Source organism: Scylla paramamosain, chromosome 26 (genome assembly GCF_035594125.1).
Source record: "Scylla paramamosain isolate STU-SP2022 chromosome 26, ASM3559412v1, whole genome shotgun sequence".
Taxonomy (NCBI): domain Eukaryota; kingdom Metazoa; phylum Arthropoda; class Malacostraca; order Decapoda; family Portunidae; genus Scylla; species Scylla paramamosain.
In genome coordinates this window covers 9,833,030-9,856,432 of record NC_087176.1, presented here as the reverse complement: position 1 = coordinate 9,856,432, position 23,403 = coordinate 9,833,030, and the positions used below count along the sequence as shown (strand labels likewise).

The following is a 23,403-nucleotide window of genomic DNA, read 5'->3' as shown; positions in this document are numbered from 1 at the left end:
GCATTGTGAGAGCATGGGGAAGCAGTGGGATTGGAGACTGAGGTTCAAACTGGATAAGGAGTGGAAAGTGAAGCTAGTGAACCACATAAACAACCTCGTGAAGCCAACAAGTCATTTTTTTTTCTTTTTTTTTTTTTTTTACGTTTTTCCTTTGTGTTCCTTAGTAATAGTTTTTTTTTTTTTCTTCCTTTGTGTTCCTTAGTGTTAGATATAGTAGGGGTGGGAGAGGTCAGTTCCGTGTGGTAAGGTTGTGTTGCTCTGATGATGGTCACGCTACGCCCCGTCCCCTCACCGTCCCCTCCCCTCACCCATCCTTATCCCCTTCCCCGTCAGGCGGTGTTACGCTTCATTAAGCCTTTATAACACTGCTGGCCATGATAGCGGCGGTTGCGGTGGTGGTGGTGGTGGTGGTGGTGGTGGTGGTGCGTGGATGACAGTAAAAGTAATGATGATGATATTGATAATGATAATAATAATAATAATAATAATAATAATGACAACTATTATTATTATTATTATTATTATTATTATTATTATTATTATTATTATGTTAATGGCAATAGAGGTATGCGCAGTACTGCCAAGATATACTGTTGTTCTTGTTTGTTGTTATTGTTGCTGTTGTTATTACTATTTCTATTATTAATATCATCATAGTCATCATTATTTTCATTATCGTCATCATAAGCATTATTATCATCATCATTGATACTACTACTACTACTACTACTACTACTACTACTACTACTACTACTACTACTACTACTACTACTACTGCTACTACTACTACTTCATCCCACCCTACCCCACCCTCTGCCCTGCTGACGGTGGCTTTTGACAACTCGCTGTTAAATCGTCGTTGATATAAGAATAACATCATCACAACACGTGCCCCGTTCAGAACTCTGGGCCTTTGAGCTAAAACTCCCCTTGAGACAAACATTGCCCGGCCTGACAGCGTAGCAAGATAAACAAAACACACACACACACACACACACACACACACTTTGGTACATATTTTGACGCTTCTAAAGACAATTTACGCCACGTACACACGAATACTAAGGTGATGATTGTATTTGTTATGATGTGTTGCGGAAAAAACTTCAGGTCGCGGCTCATTCTCTTCTCTTAGAAAACGTAATTAAGTTTCAATATTTTGTAGTCTCGTGTGGCGGGAGGAGTTGAGGTGCAGGGAGGAGTTAATGCCGTGAATGCTTGATTACGTGGTGCTGAGGACTGTGATTATGCCTGGTTCATGAGGCAACTGTGTGTGGGTGTGTGTTTGGGGGGGCGGGGTTGGTGTGTGTGTGTGTGTGTGTGTGTGTGTGTGTGTGTGTGTGTGGGGAGGGGAGAGGGTCCTTAACTAGTTGCAGTACGCAGAGTTAACTACACTCATATGGTCCTGTTTTTATATTAATACTTATCCACTCTTATTTTCAGTGTGTGTGTGTGTGTGTGTGTGTGTGTGTGTGTGTGTGTGTGTGTGTGTGTGTGTGTGTGTAATAATAATAATAATAATAATAATAATAATAATAATAATAATAATAAACGATTTATTATTCAGGCAGTTAACAAACTGAAAATGTACAGAGGGGGTGGGGAAATACTTAACATAAATTCTAAAGCTAATCTAGAAGGGAAATACTATTGATTGATGGCTCGCATCATGGTGGGAATCGCAAATGTTGGAATGCCAACAACATATGGTGTTCCCAGGTGGTCACCCGTCCAAGTACTAACCGGACCCAACGTTGCTTAACTTCGCTGATCAGACGAGAAGCGGTGTATTCAATGTGGTGTGGTCGTTGTGTGTGTGTGTGTGTGTGTGTGTGTGTGTGTGTGTGTGTGTGTGTGTGTGTTTTCACTCACGAAGGCAGTGTTGGGGTACAGACCACGTTTAGTTTTACATGCTAAACTCCATGCAAAGTTTGGTCCCCCTTACAGTAACTCAGTCCTTTCACTTTAACACACGGGGACGGAAATTCATCAAGAGTAACCTGTTCATCCCTTGAAAGACGAAAGCGACGTAGAAGCAACTGATCTTTAAATGTCATAGGAAGCAATTACGACTCCAGATAACACACTGAAGGAATCACACGTTAATTTCTCACTGGATTAGTATAGATGTTTGTGCCGATGACCTCTCTGGCTTGTCTGGTAATAGGGAGCTTTGGCTAATGAAGAGGATTGGCTAGTTTAATGTACTGTTCGCATATTGGTGTCAAGGAAATGCAGAAGATAGTGATGAAGGTGATGATGATGAAGAAAAAGCAAGGAGAGGAAACATAGAAAAGCACTAACAGGGGAAAAAATAATAAATAGAATTAAAAAGTAAAATGAAATAAAATGAAATAAATAGATAACTCAAGTAAACGTAATGTAACGAAAGAATAGGAAGAGGAATAGGAAGAAAAGGGAGGAGTAGAAACAGCAAGAAGGAAGAATAGAAGTAAAGTTAAGACAGAATAATAAATAAAGTAGAAACAACTAAATTAGGAAGAGGAGGAGGAGGAGAAGAAGATAAAGCTAATGATAAAGGAGGAATAGAAGGAAAAGAAGGGAAAGGCACAACAGAGAACACAAAGGAGGATGAAGTAAGGATAGCAAACAGTATACATGCACAGAAACAACTCCTCACATCACACACACACACACACACACACACACACACACACACACACACACACACACACATTTACATCATGACGTCATAAAAAAAAAATATATATACAGCCCATACAAACAACCCTCTGGCACTCCATATCCCCATAAATTCCATAAATCACCCATACATTATACAATTTTCCTTAATTTCCCTTCAGTACTAACACAAAAGTAAAGTCAGTTATATATACAACGACTTTAACACTCGTAAGTTTGTTTTCGGGTACTCAAGCTTTTTCTTTCCCTCTCTCACTCATTATAGAGACAGAAAGGAGCTCCAAGTTTGCCCAAGTTATCGAACCCCGGCGTGTTCTCCCAAGGCAGCGCGAAGACCAACAAGCCGAATGTCCATTATCACAGTGAGTAACGAGCTGAGTGTTCTGGTTCTGGAAACGTGATTAATCTTTCCCTTGTATGATCGGCGGTTCCAGGAGGAGGAGGAGGAGGAGGGATACAGTGGTGACGACAAAGTGACGCTGGAGGAGGAGGAGGAGGAGGAGAAAGACAGGGGGCAGGAGGAGGAAAAGGCGGAGGAGGAGGAGGAGAAGGAGAACGTGGAGAAAGGGAAGGAGGAGAAAGAGGAGGAAAAAGATGTGAAGTAAACTAAGAGAAGGAAGAGGAAAAGGAACATAATAAGAAATGAGGAGGAGGAGGAGGAGAAGGAAAAATAGATGGAGAAAAAGGAAGAGGAATAGAAAGAGGAAGATGAATAGAAGAAAAAAGAGGAGGAGGAGGAAGAAAAGAAGGAAAAGGAGGAGGAGAAAGAGCAGGATGAGGAGGACGAAGACGAGGAAAGAAACGATGACAAGAAAGGACAGGAGGAAGAGAAAACGTAAGGCAGTAATGGAGATAACAAGGAAGAAAAGGACACGAAAGAGAAGTGACAGAGAATTAAAGCGAGAGGAACGAGACGAGAATGAGAGCGTGGACACAGACAAGGAGGGGAAACACGAGGCGAGACGAGGACGAGAGGAAACAGACGAAGACGGGGAGGAAAAGAAAACGAGAGTAAAAAACATCATTCAGAGGGGCCGAGGAACAATATGTATGGCCTTACCTCTCTGCTTTCTTCTTCTCTCTCCTCCTTCTCCCTCACAGTCGAACTAGAAACGTGGATGCACTGATTTACGAGAGAAGTCACGGTGTTATTTCATGCCAAGAGGTAACATATTTCTTGCACTGATCGAGTGTTAGTTGCGCAGGGCTGGACGGGGTGAAGGAAAGAGTGGCGTGAGAAACAGAGGGAGAAGCTTGGATAAGAGTACATGACAGAGACCTCTCTTATACTTTTGCTTGTCTGGTACGTGGCTGAGGCAGTCATGGGAAATTCTGTGTGGATGAAGGTTGGTGTTAAAAGATAGATATGTGTTATTGTTATTCTAGTGATGATTTTTATTTATTTATATGTTTATTTATTTATTTATTTATTTATTCATTTATTTATTTTATTTTTTTTATATGCAAGAGGGACACTGGAATGTGACAACAAAAAAGTTACAGGTCCACTGAAGGTGTTAGTTTCTATTGAGTGCAGTGAAAGAAAGTATAATACAAAATCTAAGTGCCTTGAAACCACCTTTGCGAAACAGTTCAAATCAAAAGTAGGAGTGAATACAGAAACAGGCAGGGAGTTCCACAGTTTACCAAGGAGTTATTGAAAGATCAGTACTGTAAAAGGTTAATCAGGTAAATGGATTAGTTTGAAATAAGACATATTTGATTCTTTAATATATTCTGCGTGCCCCTAAATCAATAAATCATCTATCTAATTTTCATCGTCTTGTAAGTAGCAGGATGGAAATGTACACAAGATAACGAGATAAAGAATTTTTGACGGTGTTTGTAGTAATTCTGCAGCATCAACAGGTACATTTGAGTAGTTTTGCTTTGGTATTAGCTGCTGGTGCCACTCGCCTCACTGCTGCGGCTGATATTGAAACTGATGCTCTGAGCCAAAGCAGTGAAATGATCTCGTTCGCACCACGCAGGCAAATATGGAGAATGTAAACAAACAAGATATAAAGGACGACTGTTGCATTACCTGTTATCGATGCAAATTAAGATGGAAAGCAGATAGACAACAGGGATTATATGTATTTTCCCGCTTGATTTCGTTCCATTCCCATCAGCATAAACAGCAAGCAAAACAAAAGGCTTTAAATTTATTGCTATTCCACGCCATTTTTCACTTTCTATAAATTTAGATTATAGACAAGAGAAAAGAGTGATGTATATTCCTCGCCAAGGTTCACTGTATTCTGTTAATGTAAATGGTGAAGATACATTCTGAATATATATATATATATATATATATTTTTTTTTTTCTCTTTGCTGTCGATTCAAATAATATGCAAAATTCAGATCATTATTTCCTGTTATATTTCACTCTTCCCTGTCAATTTAAATGATAGAAAAAATAAATTTATTCGCAACCATACTTCACTTTTTCTATCAATTTAAATAACCCAAAAGTACGGTTTCAATATATCCTCAACTTATTTCACTCTTCGCAATCAATTCAAATAGCAGGTAAATTATAACGTTTTAAATTTATATCCCGTCATATTTCACCTCTTTTTATCAGGTGAGGTATGCAAACAATAAGCCTTTGATATATTCCCCTCCAAATTTGACTCTTTTCCTTTCAATTAACGAGTGTTCAGAGGAAAGCCAGCACAACGCGTGTACCTGACGGAGCACTCTTGATCTCCCTCTTAAAGGTTCTGTCGTGACGCTATAAGTCTCGTGACGAAGTTGAAGCGAATCATTATAAAATATTTTCCAAGCTTTTCCTTGCCCATAAATTCAGACGTTATAGGGAGGACCTGGATTTTTCACTCCTCGATGTCACATTCCACAAGATCACCCATAATTCATGTTAACGTTGAGGGTTGGGGGTATTTCTTTCTGTTTGGCGTTGTACATTATGTTGGGGAGTGCTTTGGTGTCTCGGTTTTCTATCATAGTGGTTAGAAAATGGTGCGTGTGTTGCGTGAGATCGTTAGCGCGAAAGTTTCCTCCTCAATCAAGTCTATAGCTGGGACGTAATGCATTGAGTGTTCTCTGCGAAAACACGGGAATGAAAAGTTTTGCATTGTCGAGACATTTTATATTCTCTGTCTGCTACAAAAGCCTTTGTTCTGTGTTCTTTCATAAAAGCACACACACACACACACACACACACACACACACACACACACACACACACACACACACACACACACACACACACACACACACACACACACACAGGTTTTTTGTGTTTCATTTTGGCAAGCTCTAAAGGACATGTTGTTGTTGGTGTGAGGCTGAGGCAACACCACATTCACCGGAGCCCTGGGAGCTTCTGTTTCATTACGCTAATCCATCTGAACGGCAGAGCACGTGCAGGGGGCTGTGCACTGACACACATTGCGAGTTACCCTGTGCTCAGTGCCTGAATGTGCTTAATGCCTGTTATTTCAGATCACATTTCTTTCTTTAGATTCAGGTCTTCTGTTTTAAATTATTAAGTGCAAGTTACTCGTATAAAAAAATAAATAAATAGATAAATAAAACTCTTAAAGACTAAGATATCTACTGTTATTTGTTCTTTTGTTTGTGAGCGTGTTGTAAGGCTGCTGCTACTGCTTGGGTGTAAGAGTTGTGGCGGTGAAGTAGCCTGCGAGGTTCGAGTGAGACGACAGGCGACGAGCAGATCGCAGGGGACTACTGGGGCGGTGAGAGGCTTAGAGGTAAGTCTTCCTGGCACTTGAGCAGCTTTGTGACATTTCTGCACCACTTGTGACTTGTGCCGAGACTTAAGGAATCTCCTCACACGCCTCCCAGATCGTGAATGATGAGCGCCATCCTCTGACGCAAGCTCCATTGAGACCTCTTGAGAGAGGCGGCCTTTAGTACAGCGAACTAATTTGTTTTTAGCTCTGGCTGTGATCTGTTTTCGCGTTCCCATTGCACGACCCTCCGCGCTGCTTCTTCTCCAGTATTGAATCAAAGTTTAATCGGATCTCCAGTCCAGTGAAAAGAACCGATGATATGTACCTTGGATTTTATTTTGATGCTGAATCTGTTGAAGTAAGAAAAACGAAAATAGTTTTTACGATCTGTCAGGAAATTATTTTCCATCAGTGAAGAAAATATATTCAGATCGGATATGCAGGTTCATGGAAACACTTTACGTCATTATGTCATTATTCAGTCAATATGTTTTTGAATTTCACTTCACTATTGACTTTTGAGCAGTAGAAAAGTAAACAAGTGGCTGCTGATCTGCTTACCGTTGCTGTGTTGACAAGACAACGAGCAGCTCAGGACGTGCGGGAGTTTTTCTATAAGTCTTAGCGATGATTTCGTGTCATTTTACTTATCCATCACCATTTGTTTGCGTCCGTATAGCTCACATTTTGAAAACTAGACTGATTCTCGTTGATAATTCAGGGAAAACAGTAGCAGAAGGAAGGAGGCGAGGCAAGCAGTAAATCTGAGGGAGCCTACACTGGATGCGAACTGGAGGCCACAGATAAAGGCAAGCTGTCTTCCCTGATGATCCTCGTTTCCGACTTTGTTGACACAAAGCCGCTCAGGCCGTCGCAACGAGAGGCCATTTACGAGGACTTGGTGAGGGAGGGAAGAAGGCAACCTTCCCAGACGTCGCTCCATCAGTGGGCAACACAACATATCACGGCGATGGCTGATGTGTTGATGCCGGTGTTTAGTGACGCCATAACATTAAGTCTGGCGGTAAGACTCTCAGACACAGACGCCTCAGAAGTGTAGCAGGTCCGGCCTGTACTAAACCTGCACATCTTGAAGCTCTGTCCATTTTGTATTTCGTGAACATGATAAATGGCCGCGTTCCTAAACAATTCGTCGCCCAATCTCTTACAATTAGCAAATTATCGCGGAAGTTATTCGGAGTTTTCAAAGATTTTTTTTTTTTTTTTTATGATTCTAGTGATAGATCAACAAGGATTCTCCATCACCAGCAAGAGAAACACTCATTAAGAACATGATTAATAATACCTGTCGCCTTTGTTCATATTAGTTTATATAAGGCAATGTTAAGATTCAGTTTTTAACGGATTACTCTTATGAAAAGACACGTATGGAATGTTGCTGGACCGGACTATAATAGAATGTTCTCCTTGTAGCTGACTCGCGTATCCTGATTATAAAGGTATTAATGGAGTCAGGTGACGAATAAACTTAATAGTCATGTTGTTAATACTGAGTCGGTAGGGAGCTTTAAGAGAAGATTAGTCAGTTTCATGAATAGCGTTAATGGTTGAATACAGGTAGGAATGTTTTTTAATAAAGTCTGCCACGTGTAGGTCTGCTGGCCTCCTGCACCTTCCCTTCTGTTCTTATGAAGAGGCGCTTTAGAAACGTTGCTGGACTGGGTTATAATAAACATTTCCTTCTCGAGACTCCAGCTCGTAAGTCTTATCATAAATGTGTTTAGTGTAACTGTAACATTGAAGACAGGCGCGATGACCTTAATGAAGGGGCGGTTGGGACATGTTGCCTCTCTGTGTTGTAATAAACCTGTCCATTTTGAAACTCCATTTCGCTCGTATTTCTTGATTATAGCAAGGAGCGTTTAGTGTGACTGTGCGACTTCATCATTTCGGTGTGAATGGAGAACTGCAATAAAGAGCCGCTTTGGAGATGTTGCCACTCTGTGCGGTAATAAACCTGTCCATCCTCAAATTGTGTAAGTCATATTTCTTGATTATTAAAGAAAGTGTATCGTTTGACTGTGCCACATTATCACTTAGGTTAGACTGAAGGGCTGTATGGCAGAGTCTGACATGCTGCTGGCACAGGCTGTAATAAACCCGGTAGTCTTGAAACTCTAGAAATGGTCAAGATCCGAGTACTCAAACGTTTCGGCGTCTTGTTCGAATATCTTAACAAACTCTGTTGGAAGTTTTTAGTTCTCAGTGGTGATTCCACCCTTCCGGAGCATCACTGGGGAAAAATACCCTTGAGAACCTGACTTATCTCTGGCATTTTGAAATAGTCCTTACGAGAGGATGGGAGAACAAAGTGTTTCAGAATAAGGACCAAGGAGCGAATATAAGGAAACAATCATAAAATAAAAAAAGTTTGCCTTTGAACGTAGTATGAAAGAAGCAAAAAATTAAATACCGTTAGGGAAGGAATGATAACCAAAATAAACATGTAAACAGGTTGAAAAGCAAATTGTTAAGCAAAGAGAGGCAAGAATGATACAAAAGACGCTCCCAGGTAATGTTACTGGTCTTGGCAATAATAAAACTGTCCCTCTTGAAGTTGCTGGTCGTTCGTCTCGGTGGTGACAGATGGTGATGGAATAGTCGTCCTTATCTTGATTACAGGGAAGCGTGACTCGGGCAAGTTACAGGAAAACAAGCCAATTCAGTGAGTAATGAGATGATTCACCGAGTTAGCAAAGACAATTTTTAAGAATCAGCAAAATTGTATAAAGCTCTTGTTTGTATTCCTGACCCATAATGGCGGGACGTCTCGAAGGTTTAATGAAGATAATGAGGAAAACGGTGTGGCACTTCATTTGGACTTTCCTAACAATTCTTACACCACATCTTTTTCTTTCTCGTGTCTTTCTGGTCCAAGCCTCAGGGACGGTATTCTCAATCGCTTGGGTGTCACAGTATTTATTTCTAACAAGTTTTATTTTATTTTATTTTTATTTATTTATTTATTTTTTGTGGTCCTTAAGGTTTCTTCGTGATTATAGTTCATTAACCCTTTCGCTCTGATACGAGACAATTATCGCCACCACAAGCAATGTATGTAATCTTTATAAACACTGCAAGAAAATTATGAGTGAAAAAGAATAGATTTTGCAACTTCTACCCAGTGGATGTGGCTGTAGAACAAGTAAAGATGTCTCAGAGTGAGTGGTAATTAGTGGAAGGTCTACCGAGTGTCAGTCAAAGCTTTAAGTATTATGCATCATTTATTGAAGGGAACATATATGATAATTATACAAAACGTTCTTGTTTTTTAAAATAGTCCTTCTGAGAGCCTAAAGTGTTTAAAAATACAGCTGCAGGTCATGTAGCCAATATAAACATAATTACAGCAGCCTTGTCTTGTTAGGTTGTGAAGTTTACTGCCCTGGTGCTTGAAATCCTCACAACTCAGTCCATTTCAAGCGTAGCAACTCTTGTAAAAGACTTCTCAGAAAATTCCTTTGTCTTCATGTCGGTTCTTCTACCCCCCCCCTTTTTTTTTAGGAGGGGCAGGGAAACGGCAACATGTACATTATTTTTACTTTTATTCCCTCTTTTCTTGGTTCTTTCTAATACACACACACACAAAAAAAAGTTCCCTTTCTATATCCAACGTTTTCTTTTTGTTTTGTCCAAGATTTAGATTATTCGCTTAATAATAACATAACTGTGGCAGCCTCTTTGTCACAGTGATATGTTAACATCCTTAGTGCTTCAACCCAAAAATACACATTCAGTCAAGTTTGCTTCCATAAAAATTCCACAGCGGCTTGTTACTCCATTTAGATGTGATGTGTGGCGCGGACCTGCACAGACACAGTGGCCACATAGGAGATACTGATTGAACCTAACTTACCCCATGGCGATCGTTGTGACTCGACAGGTAGAGAGTCGCGTACCTTGAGTGTTCCTTGCAAGTGAGATTCCAGGCTGCTCCTCCTTCATGCCTTGCCCTTTCAGATATTCCAGGCTGCATCTCCTCCATTCCTTGCCCTTTCAGATATTCCAGGCTCCTCCTCCATGCCTAGCCCCTTCAGATATTCCCAGCTGCTCCTCCATGCCTTATCCTTTCAGATATTCCTTTCTGTTCCTCCTTGCCTCGCCCCTTTAGATCAATAGCCAAGGCCTCTCCCCCTATACAAGGAAGAATTAAAGTTATGACCCGTATCAAAAAGTGACGCTTGGTGCTCGCGACGCCAAACTCCAGCGAACCTGTGAACTTGGTGAGCCTGGTGAGGGGAGGGATGGGAACCTTCTGTATATATATAAAAACATCTATAGGAAAAATACAAAAATAGACCAAGAATGTCTAATATGAAGGAGGGAAACAGATGGGCGTCCAAGTTTTCAGGAAAGTTGTATCTATGTCGACGCTTGATGAAAACCTGGTAACATTTTATAAAGGAAGGAGAGGAAGGGCGGTCATGTTGGGTGTTCCTGTATCGTCTGTTTATTTATTTATCTTAAGCCTCTAGTAAAGTCTCTGGGGGATTTCAAGGATGTTTTCATGATTCTCGTGACAGTTACGCAAAGTTTATGTCCCACTTCTGGTAAAAATACCCATGAGAACCTGAAAAAAATATCTTTGGCCTCTGAAAACAATCATAAAAGGAGAACAATGTGTTTAAAAATATTGGGCTCACATATTTTTTTCCCCATATCTTTGTACCAACGTGCGATAAGGGAATAAGAAGGCAGAGTAACGATAGGTAGATAAAACCAAAATGATAAGTAAACAGGGACGGTAACTTAACAAAACCCAACAACGAGAGACGAAGCTAACAGGGACAAGAAAAAATAACACGTGAACTTGTGGGATGAAGGAGGGATGTGAGGAAAAAACATATGTAGGAAGAATAAGCGAAGGAGACGGATGTAGAAAGGAAAGAGAAGGACGGAAGGTGAGATGCAGGAGGGATGTAAGGATGAACGGGTGCAGGGAAGACAGGGTAAGGATGGGTGGAACAGAAAGGAATGGATGGCTGGGGAGAGAAGTAACATAGAGGACAAGGGACGGTGCGAAGGGCTGCAAGAAAAATAAAGACAATATACTGAGAAAAATGAAGCAGGAATGAAAGGAAACACAAAATGGGGAAGAATGGAGAGAGGCTGTTGATACGAGTGGAAAAACTTGAGTGTTATTTCAGTGTAGGAGTTTAAGGTAGAGAGAGAGAATTGAATAAGCTTTGTGCCTCTTGTTTCCTGCCTTAATAAGCCTCGCAGTGCAAGTTTGATGCGATGTAATGGTATTTGGAGGAGATTCAGAAGCTTTATTGAAGATTTTGTTAAATGGTGAGTTTGTAGTAGTGTATATTGAAGAAAGATTTATATGTGTCTATGTGATTTAAAGAAATGTACGTAAAATGGAGATAAAACTAGACAGATAGATAGAGTTGGAGAAGGATGCGTGAATGTAGCTCAAATACTACAAACGAGTGTAGTTTACAGTTTAAATAAAGATAGGTGAACACGCATACACATACACACACAGTAGTAGTAGTAGTAGTAGTAGTAGTGATAGTAGTAATTTTTGACTACCACTTTTGACAATGTTCAGGGAAAGGCACCTCAGTGGACCTTTCTTTTATTACAGTTTTGTTACCCATGACTGGTGCCCCCTCTTACAAAAAAAAAAAAATAAAATAAATAAAATAAAATAAAAAATAGTAGTAGTAGTAGTAGTAGTAGTAGTAGTAGTAATAGTATGCATATAATATAGTTTTACTGGTAAGAGCTAACAGGTCTGCTACCATTTTCTATTCATACATGTTTTTAAATATTCCATCATCACTCGTGCACAATTGACATCACCAGGAGCATGAACGGACAAGACAATGCTGTGTACTCGACTCAATTCGTACTCTGGCATGCTGATATGTAAACTCAATAGTGGAACCAGTAGAGGAGTGATGAGATAGTTAGTCTGTCAAGTGTAGCCAAAGTTGATTATGTAAATGTTCATGATTAGTAACCCCTCTAGAGATTAAGTGTGTGGAGAGGAGGCTGAGAGTGTGGGTGGGTGGGTGGGTGTGTGTGTAGAAAGGATAGGCCTGTTAGTGTGTTTAAGAGTGGATGTGTGATAGATAGATACATAGATTGATAGGTAGATAGATGGGAATATAAATGGATAGACACTAATAGATATACAGGTAGATAAGCTGAAAAAAAAACTGAAAGACAAATAGGCAAAAATGAAAGGAAAGACTGACAGGTAGAAACACAGGTAGCAACAGAGTGACAGGTGAAAAGAGGAAAATAGAGACAACAAAGGAAAGAATCAAGAAAAAGGTGTAGAACCAGAAAACAAGAGGGAAGGCAGAGAAAAAGAGGAAGAATAACAAAGAGAGAGAGAGAGAGAGAGAGAGAGAGAGAGAGAGAGAGAGAGTAGAGTAGAGTAAAAAAAACTCGCTCCCCTCTGCTATCTTTACGTTTTTTACGAGCATTTACAATTTTAAATACGGGAATTCAGGCTCCCTGTTTTCCCACTTCTATTTTTATGGTAAACTAACCCATGCCGACAATTTTTAATGCTATGAAAAATAAAAGTGAGAGAGAGAGAGAGAGAGAGAGAGAGAGAGAGAGAGAGAGAGAGAGAGAGAGAGAGAGAGAGAGAGAGAGAGAGAAGGAAATGAGTAAGAATTTTAACCTATGGAACAAGAATAATAATGAGAGATGCAGCGAGAATAATAATGAGAGAGAGAGAGAGAGAGAGAGAGAGAGAGAGAGAGAGAGAGAGAGAGAGAGAGAGAAGGGAGGGGGGGGACAGCAGACCGTGAATAACTCTCCCTTTTACCATGCAAAGTAATAGTCGCCGCGCTGCACCTGGTAACAATTATATCACAGTCCCGAATTATGAGGTGCGCATGAAAAGTTTGGGTCTGGCGTCACGTTTTTTCCTTTGTTGTTGTCATGGTGATGCTTCCATTATGTGTGTGTGTGTGTGTGTGTGTGTGGGCAGAGAAGTAAGTTGTGTTCGTGATGTTGGTGTTCAGTTGTTCTTGTTATTTGTCGTTCATGTTTTTCTTTTTATTGTTTGTTGTTGTTGTTGTTGTTGGTGGTGGTGGTGGTGGTGGTGGTGGTAGTGGTGGTCTTGTGCGGCTACTGTTGTTACTGCCACTTTTCTGTTATTTATACTTAATATTCGAATTTCTTTTTTTTAGTTTGTTTGAACCACACCTATTACTATTCTAATTAAACCCTGTAATACACCCTTAACATCACCCTCAACATCACCAGTGCTAACAAAACACCGCTGCACTGACTGATATTAACACAACAATATCTACGTAACACTAATAACATCCATGAGACTGATTACGTACCCATCCTGTGCAGTGAAGAAGAGATTAATATCCTTAAACTTAATATGACTTCGTTGTCTAAGTAAATATCCTACACTGTCCACACGTATTCAGTGGATACAATACAGACTGCCCCTCGATGTAGCTTATGTAAAGTGTTGCCCTTTGTGAACGCTGATTCTCTCCTTTGGCTTTGGTTGTGTCGACGCATGCAGGATTTTATTGCTTTTGTCAGCGTCGTGTGTGAGGAAGTAGGTCGGATCAGAGGCAGTCCTTGTGGTGCAGTGAACTTTGATATAACTTCGCCTTGACAGGGTTCTTTTTTCGTATTTTTCTTACCCTCGCGAGATTCAATACTCGTCTTTCCCTCTCACTTCATGTTTCCCCGGCAGTCTGTGAGGATACACCAGAATTTTTTCCCTTACTTTTTACTTCAACCATTATTTTATCTTCAACTTCCCTGTTCCGAGACTTGTGTAGCTTCTTCGTCATATCGATTTTCCTGCTCTTCACATCCGATACTTCTCTTATAAAAATTTCCATTGTTCATTTTTTAACTTGTAACACTTTGCTTCAGACGCTTCACCCACAGCACTTCCTTATTTGCTCCCAACACTGTTTTTCTGTCTTCAAACACTTCACATCCAAACTCCAACTTCAAGCATTATACTCTGCTCCTACTTCCCCCGAAACTTCTTTTACATCTCACTTCTAACAGCACTTCACATTTTGAGCATCTGAAAAGAGCATGATAGTAACAGAAGTAGTACAAGATAGCAGAGAAGAGCTTAAAATATCACATTACTCATTAACTTTATTTTACTTATCTATTTATTTATTCATTTATTCATTTTCTTTTCTTATTTTTTTTCTGCTCAACTTTCAACACTCGCGTTCTGTTCATCATATTTATCCTCCTTTGATACTCCCTCTTCAGTTCTGAGGAAAGTAATAAAATAAATATTAAAAAGTTCAGGTAATTGCATTTTATCAACAGTGGCTCTAGTGACGATAAAAGTAGCGGCGTCCCGGAAGGCGAGGGAGGGACGATGTGTTAAGAGTAAGAAGATACACGAGGTTCTAACACACGGCTGGAAAGGAAAGCAAGGCGAGGAGGAGGAGGAGGAGAAAAGAAGGAAATGGAAGAGGAGGAAAGACGGAAATGGAAGAGGAGAAGGAAAGAAGGAAATGGAGAGGAGGAGGAGGAGAACAACGAGAGGAAGCTTAAGGTGACGCGAATTTTTATGTTGTTCCGTGGATTCTTAAGGCTCCACCTTTCAGGAACACTAAAATAAATACAGGCGAGAGGGGCTTATATTTCATACTTTCAGCTCTAAAGCAGATTTACGTTGCCTTAGTGATTTAAGTTTCCGGGAAGCATCTGCAGACTTGAATCATGAAGTTTGGCGTGCGAGAGGAACCCCGCTGGTCTTGTGATGCATTCTTTAGCTCCTTTAAAGACTTTAAAGATTGATCCTGGCTCTCAGTAGCTTCTAAGTTGGGTAAGTAGCGCTCTGTTCTACCACCTGGTACCACGTGACTTCCTTGTTGGGGCGTCTTAGTTTAGTTTTCCATCTTTAGTAGTCCGAAAAGGTTTGGCGCACATGTGTGGATGTTAATGTGTGTTAATGTATACGTGTTAGACCGGAACAAAGATAAAGCTGAGCCAATTACAGGAAAGTGGCAAGTGATGTACGCAATGTTAGGTGTGTGTGTGTGTGTGTGTGTGTGTGTGTGTGTGTGTGTGTGTTTTCTGAGACAAAGCAATTCTTAATTTCCTGACTTTTGGGACCACCGTATTATAGCAGACGAGAAAATAATAATAGTATAATAACTTTAAGGGCGATGATAATCATATTAGTGTTACTGTACTGTATTATTTTTATCATTAGTAGCAGTAGTAGTTGTAGTAGTAGTAGTAGTAGTAGTAGTAGTAATGATAATAATAAAAATAAATATAATGATAGTGATAATAATACAAACAATGATGATAATAATAATAATAATAATAATAATAATAATAATAATAATAATAATAATAATAATAATAATAATAATGAAAAACATTAAATACAATAGGACAGAAGAGGACAGAGAGAGAGAGAGAGAGAGAGAGAGAGAGAGAGAGAGAGAGAGAGAGAGAGAGAGAGAGAGAATAAACACAAAGTACTGTCAAGGAGCAATAACCCAAAGGTACATCACTGTTGACATTCCTTTGAACCTTTACTTAGATACACATTGCTGAGTATGCTGCTGGTGACCCCGAGACCCACGCCTGCTGTAGTCTTCCCTGCTGGCCGCTTCCTGGAACTCCCGGCACCTGAGAGATAGTTATGGCTTTAGTTGAACAGGTGTGAAGCTTCCTCACTTTCTCACCTGGTGTTTGTGCCACGCGGACATAGGTGTGAAATACGTGGAGTTTGTTGGGTGTGTGTTTGTGTAGTGTTTTAAGTGGTAGTGGTGTGTGTGTGTGTGTGTGTGTGTGTGTGTGTGTTTTGTTTTCTTATTCTTTAATTAGATGTTTCTGGTGTTTTTTTTTTTTATTCATTTATTTTTTTAATTATGCAAATGAAAACAATAGTGAAAGTATATAGCAGCTTTACATTATATTTTTGTTGTATGTTCTCTCTTCTTCTTCTTCTTCTTCTTCTTCTTCTTCTTCTTCTTCTTCTTCTTCTTCTTCTTCTTCTTCTTCTTCTTCTTCTTCTTCTTCTTCTTCTTCTTCTTCTTCTTCTTCTTCTTCTTCTTCTTCTTCTTCTTCTTCTTCTTCTTCTTCTTCTTCTTCTTCTTCTTCTTCTTCTTCTTCTTCTTCTTCTTCTTCTTCTTCTTCTTCTTCTTCTTCTTCTTCTTCTTCTTCTTCTTCTTCTTCTTCTTCTTCTTCTTCTTCTTCTTCTTCTTCTTCTTCTTCTTCTTCTTCTTCTTCTTCTTCTTCTTCTTCTTCTTCTTCTTCTTCTTCTTCTTCTTCTTCTTCTTCTTCTTCTTCTTCTTCTTCTTCTTCTTCTTCTTCTTCTTCTTCTTCTTCTTCTTCTTCTTCTTCTTCTTCTTCTTCTTCTTCTTCTTCTTCTTCTTCTTCTTCTTCTTCTTCTTCTTCTTCTTCTTCTTCTTCTTCTTCTTCTTCTTCTTCTTCTTCTTCTTCTTCTTCTTCTTCTTCTTCTTCTTCTTCTTCTTCTTCTTCTTCTTCTCCCACACTGCAGCAACTTCATCTCTCATCTAGCAGCGGACGAATGACAAACACACTGGCTATCAGAGGGACGCCAGCTTTGTCCTGTGTAACCTCTGAGTGCTTCCAGGGCATGATAAAAATTTACACCATAGGATTAAACTAGAGGAGACAATATTATTATGAAGTTTACCCCGTGACAACACTAGTATTGCTGCATATCAAACGGCGAAATATTCAATCCACGTTGTCTCGCATCTGTTGTTATTTAAAGCGTCACCTTAAGTACAGATTCAGCCGTATTGGAGTTTCATTGCCTTCTCAGCTTCCCCCTGTTGTAGTGCTGTCAGCTCAGGATATGTACCTTGATAGCAGTGCGTCTGATATGTAAGTGATTCAATTTGTCTGCCTAAGGTGTAACATACGTAGCTCACTATTGAGAAATGCTGAGAAAGAGAGTGCAGTATTAGTGAAATTGAGAGAGAGTATAGTTCCGGCACATTCAGCACAGGAATAGAGGAGAGACAGAACAATTTAAATCAGTGTTCGTAAAGGAGAAAATCAGTTGCCGTCGGGACTCAGTGAAGCGAATTTGAAGTCTAGCTAATAAAAGAAATTGAATATACTTAAATGTTGATGACGTGAATAGGAAGTGAATTGCAGGAGTAAAACGAGAGAGAAGAAAATATGTAAAAAGCACTAAATGTAAAGATTAATGCATCAGCAAATATTAAAAGGAATAAAACTGTAGTAAATTTGAAGAGTGTAAAAAAAAAAAAAAAAAGTCAACAAATGTGAAAGCAGAAGGGTCAGCAAAAATAATTAAATAAATAAATGAATGAATGAATAAATAAATAGAAAACAAAAAAAAATCAATACTGATGTATATTTTAAAGAGAACAGCGAAGAGGTAACACGTTGAAATAAGGCAGAGTTCATGAATCTGAAGTATACACTGGAGACGAATGCCAGCAAACATTGAGAAAAAAAAAATAGAAAAGATAGAAAGCAAATGAAGAACTGCTGCGGAGAAAAAGAGAAGTATCACCAAATGGAAACACAAAGCCGACAACAAATCAAGGAAACAAAGAAAGAAAAAAAAACAACGATTTAATGAATTCCAACTGTACGACCAACACCAAGCAAACGCTGAGTAAATTCGGAAAAAAACACCACCACCACCACCACCACAAACAACAACAACAACAACAACAAAAGACCAGCAGAGAGGAGCGGAATCAGCAAGCGTAGAGAGCAAAGCAAGAAAGAGCAATGAGGAGAGTACAGTGTTAGTGGATGCGGAAGAAAAGAAGGACAGTAAACTCTGGAATGTAAATTGGCAGAAGACACTAAGGAGTACGAGGGGAAATGTCGTGTCCTCTGCAGTGTCGCCGCGCCGCACGACCTGCCGCCCCAGGGATAATTTCCTATTGGCCAATAATGACTCAAAGAATAGACTCACTTGCAGTTCAGCGTTGCCATTTTACGAAATTAGGTCTGTTAGCGTGGTGGAAGCGCGCGAGAGTGGCCGTGGGCAGAGGGAGGCTGTAGCTGTATGGTGGAAGTGGAGCAGTGGATGGGTGGAGCTGCTGGATGGAAACTGACTCACTTTCTGCTATTTTTTTTTATTTCTCTCTCTCTCTCTCTCTCTCTCTCTCTCTCTCTCTCTCTCTCTCTCTCTCTCTCTCTCTCTCTCTCTCTCTCTCTCTCTCTCTCTCTCTCTCTCGTTTATTGTAGAGTTTAGTGTGTGTGTATACTGTCACTCATCCTCATTCATGGCAGGTTTTTTCTTCCCTCTATTGTACAGTCTGGTGTGTGTGTGTGTGTGTGTGTGTGTGTGTGTGTGTGAGCCTGTTCAGTCACACAAAAGAGCCCCAACGACAGATTTCGAAGGGACAGATTGGAAAACTTGGTACTCGAGGCAGCCTTTTTTATTGGAAATAGTGAAAGTTGGTCAGGCTTGGTGTTAGAGAGAGAGAGAGAGAGAGAGAGAGAGAGAGAGAGAGAGAGAGAGAGAGAGAGAGAGAGAGAGGACCACAGAAGTTAGGTCATTGGAGTGTATGTGCGTATGTTTTCCTATGCGTTCAAGTCTTACCAAGTTTTCAGTATCCATATCTCGCAGTCGCTCACAAATACAGGCAGCATCACGAAGCTTAAGGCCATGTACACGTGCTGAGTGAGTCCATAACAGGAGTGACTGAAGGAGACTCGTGTATGGCGCCGACAGTCAAGGGATGCTAGAGAGGAAGAGGTGAAGGAGCAATATGAAGAGGTAGAACTAAAAGAGGAAGAGAAAGAAAAGGAGTTGTAGAAGGAGGAGGAAGAAGAGAAGGTGGTAAGTGGAAGAAGATAGAGAAGGAGAAGAAGGAGACAAGTAGCAGAAGAAAAGAGGGGAAGAATGAAGAAGAGAAGGTGGAAGTGGAAGAAGATAGAGAAGGAGAAGAAGGAGACAAGTAGCAGAAGAAAAGAGGGGAAGAATGAAGAAGAGAAAGTAAGCCGTAACCAAATCTCTATTCCGCCAGTACTCTCCACGCGTCAGAATGGACCACACTCTTGCAACCATTGAGCTCTGAGGCACTCGAGCTTTACTCCTAGGCAAGAAAAACTTTTAAGCTCTCAGGCATCGATCTTTCCTGGCAGTTCCCCCAAGGTCATAACAGAAGCCCTAAAAACTTCACTAAGGTTACTGTGTCATCAAGTCAAGGTAAATGAGGCTGATATTGACACACAGGTGAATGAGAAGTGTTGCTGCAATGACACGCAGAACCTTTTTTTTTTTTTACAGAGGAGGACAGGTCGAGGGTAACAAAAACTGAAAAAAGTCCCACTAGAGTGCAAGTCCCAGAGGCAGATCAAAAGGGGGTTCTCCAGATTTAAAGGATAAGTATATTAGAACTTCCCTTCAAGTCTTAGAAAGGAGGAAATACAGAAGCAGTCAGGGAGTTCCAGAGTTTACCAGAAAAAGGGATGAACGATTGAGAATACTAGTTAACTCATGCATTAAAGACGTGGACGGATAGGGGTGAGAGAAAACAGTCTTGTGCACTGGCTCGGCATAATCTTGCATGTCGTTCGGTGTTCTAGCCGCAGAGGTTTTGATTAATGGATGATCTGTTACTGACGGTGCGTAAAAGTTTTCAGTTTCATCAATAGATCTGCTTACAAGAACTCTTATTAATCTTCAGGAGGGTATAGTTTCTTACAAAATGTTGTGGATGACTGGAATAGACTTATAAATCACTTACTGTCTAGTCAATAGGAAAATTTAAAAGGTTAGATAAATAAGGATAACAGGTGAGTATTGATATGTTTCATACAGGAACTGCCTCTAATAGGCTCAATAGCTTCTTGTAGCTTTTATGTTCTTCAGTCATCACGACTCCTGCATGTGATCCTCAAGACTGTGCGGAAAGTACACGCCTGTCTCGTTATAGGAAGAGGAAAATGCCTCCACTATAGTTCATAACACTCAGTTCCTGCTTGCTAACATGGAGGGTCACTTCAACACTAGATGAGCTAAAAAGTCAAGTCATGTTATTAAGCATTCAAGTTGTCAGCGTCAGCATTGTCAAGGATCATTCACCTCGCGCTTGTCACTCAATATGTTGACACAAATATGCTTCTAAAGCCAGCAGGTTAAAGGCGCCCACCTGCTGGCAGGGAGCATTCAGTGTTCAATATAGAAAGAGAAATTAATTCTTTGATGATGGCTTCTTTGATGTGGTGTGTCATCTCTTTAAACAGTACACTAACGGCCATTCAGTGACTCGTAATACAAGTCCGCATGGCCGACAAGATGATCTCTTTTACTTATTTTTATTTTTACTATTTTCCATCAGGAATATGAGGTGAAGAGACGTCCAACACGCACTATTCTGTACATCTCAGTCTTGTATCTCATAATTTAACGCATTAAATTTCTCTGTGGCTTTTGGAGTTTAACTTCTTTTATTCCTGTATTTGGAGAGTGAGGACGGCCACTTTATTGGTTTTATTGACAGCTGCAGTGCGCGGGAAAACTGGCTGCGATAAATTTGCCAACACCGCTGCTGGAAAGGAAAACAGAGGAGGGTGAATATAATAGCAGTGGTCGCCTTGTTCCTTCTTCGAGAATCACTTTCTTTATTCCTGCTTTAGAAAACTTTACAGATAACAATGAGGGAATGATATATGACTAACAATTACTACTATTACTTATACTATTAATACTACCACTGCTACTGTCTTGATTCTTCCACTACAGTAGAGGGATAGATAACAAAGGGATTTTGCAGAAGAGTATTTTTATTGTATAGAGCAAGGCGTGGGGAGAGTTGCGACAGGTGCTAAAAGATTACAGCTGAACTCGCAAAGGAAGAGCAAACACCAGCTGAACTATTAAATCTGATTTTCTTCCTCCAGTCACTGCATAGCGCCTGCAGTCAATATTAGGCCAATATGCTTAAACGTTTCGTCACTTTACCTCAAATACACTCAGCAGGATACGGTGGTAGAGGAATTTCCAAGGATGTTTTCACGACAGCAGTGATGATTTAACGAAAATGGAAAGTGGAAAGAAACCCTTGTGAACTCAACTAATCATCTCGGTGTCTTGGCTCAGTGCTGTGACTTCCTCCCCACAACGCTGTGACAAAGTCGATGCCTGTGCAGACTGTCATGGTGTCTGACTTTTATGTTCCTTGCACTTCCTGTGGTATTTTATTCCTGCAAAACATGGGGACAAATCAATAGTATATAAATATCAGTGTCTCTTTTTATAAGGTCTCTTAGGTGAATACTATTGGATATCAGTGGTATGACACGCCTCCCATGCCTCGTGCTCCTATAACTACAAAACAACGCTGGGAAAGGGCAGGGTAATGTCGGCAAGCCTGCTGCAGGTGGAGGCAGATCTGCAGAATTATTCAGTATGGGGAGGGTGCGTGCCTCAGTGTGTACACTCGTGGGGACTGAGTAAGCGTGAGGGTGAGGTCATTTGTTCCCACGCCTGTACTGCTAATTGGCAATGATAATTCGTTGTTCCACCAGTGCCTCCAGGGATCCTGCAGACAGCGCCACCACTCGGCAAAAGTTTTAATCTGAGGCACAAGTACAAAGTCTTCGGAAATAAAGAATAGAAGAGGGCAACACTTAGGAAAGCGACACACCAGAGTAAAACATTAACTTTGATTTCAGTTGGAGTACATTTCTTAACATATTATCGGGAAAGGGAACGCTGCCACTAAGAGCAACTCCGTGTTGAAAAGAATAGAATACCAAAGTTAACGTAAACTATTCAGGCTTTGTCTCAGTGAGTTGTCTGTCTGTTACTTCCACGACTGTTTCCTCTTCCTTTCTTATTGACAGTCTGTGCCTTTGTTTCAAACCTTCAACCATCACGTGAGGCTATTGAAAACTTATATTTTCTTTTAGTTAAATGTATAATGATTGTTATTCATTGATGGCGATGCTTATCAAAAGAAAATGAAAGTGTCGCTTCGATGGATCGACCTGCACAAAAAGACACATCAAAATAAATTCTTTCGTTTTAAATTAATAAATCCGCTAACACTTTACTTCCTTCAGCGTAACAGTTTGCTGAGTTGCTATTTAATTGGTAAGAGATTCACTAGTTTGTCAAGGCAAATGACACCACGTGCTCCCCAGATATCCTAAAAATAGTTCTCCTTCGAACCGGATTCGAACCAGTGACCTATGGATGTCTGCTTCCGAACCACTACAGTCCACCGCTCTACCAACTGAGCTATCGAAGGTTGAGCTATCGAAGGCGACGACCGTGATATCAAACAGTGAGATAGATTTACACACACACACACACACACACACACACACACACACACACACACACACACACACACACACACACACACACACACTCGCACTTCCTCGTCGTCATACCAAGCACTTCATTACGATCTTTTCCTGTATGCATAATGCAAAAACTCCTCCTGTTCACAGAAGTGCGAGAGAAAATAATAGACGGTCGATCCCCAAAAATTCCTTCCATTGTCACAGAAACAATACGAAATGATGCGGCGTCGGTAACAAACGTGTATCATTGTAACGTAGTAATTGCGCTTCCGCCTCCCAAACACTCACTGCTCCTGGATGTGATTATTTGACATTTTCCTGGGGAGTCAAGCGTGTATTGAAAGAAAGTCTTGTGCTGCATTATTCCTGCTATTCCTGGCTTGCTCATGCCGCATCACTTACAATTTTTTTAATTTTTTTTTATTGATTTTTACTGCCTTCGTATAATTCACAAGCGACTCGCCAAAGCAGAAGGTAATTGCTGATTAGTTATGCATGATTTCCTCACTGAAAGAAAATAGATAAGAGAAGAAATAGGATATACTGCTTGGCGATGAATGTGTGTGTGTGTGTGTGTGTGTGTGTGTGTGTGTTATTGTTTATTTATTTATATGTGCATCAAAGCGAGTGAATCAATTAGTTCGTGTTTATTACAAGTTTATCTTTGAACCTCTTTACTTTATAACACACACACACACACACACACACACACACACACACACACACA

The 23,403-nt window shown here is 40.3% G+C and overlaps 1 long non-coding RNA gene, 1 other non-coding gene and 1 pseudogene across 2 annotated transcripts in view; 1 reads left to right on the top strand and 2 right to left on the bottom strand.

Annotated features, from left to right (window-relative positions):
- The window catches only part of LOC135113909 (uncharacterized), a 132,193-nt gene extending 116,083 nt beyond the window's left edge, over positions 1–16,110 (top strand). The window contains exons 4-5 of the long non-coding RNA XR_010275110.1: positions 2,930–3,026; positions 15,937–16,110. This is a non-coding gene — a long non-coding RNA (uncharacterized LOC135113909). The remainder of the gene's footprint in view (positions 1–2,929; positions 3,027–15,936) is intronic.
- Positions 1,695–1,813, bottom strand: LOC135113940 (5S ribosomal RNA; annotated as a pseudogene).
- Positions 16,111–22,529: 6,419 nt separating the features above from the next.
- Positions 22,530–22,618, bottom strand: Trnay-gua (transfer RNA tyrosine (anticodon GUA)). The gene is given in 2 exon segments: positions 22,530–22,565; positions 22,582–22,618. It is a non-coding gene; the product is annotated as a tRNA-Tyr (tRNA).
- Positions 22,619–23,403: the final 785 nt, after the last annotated feature.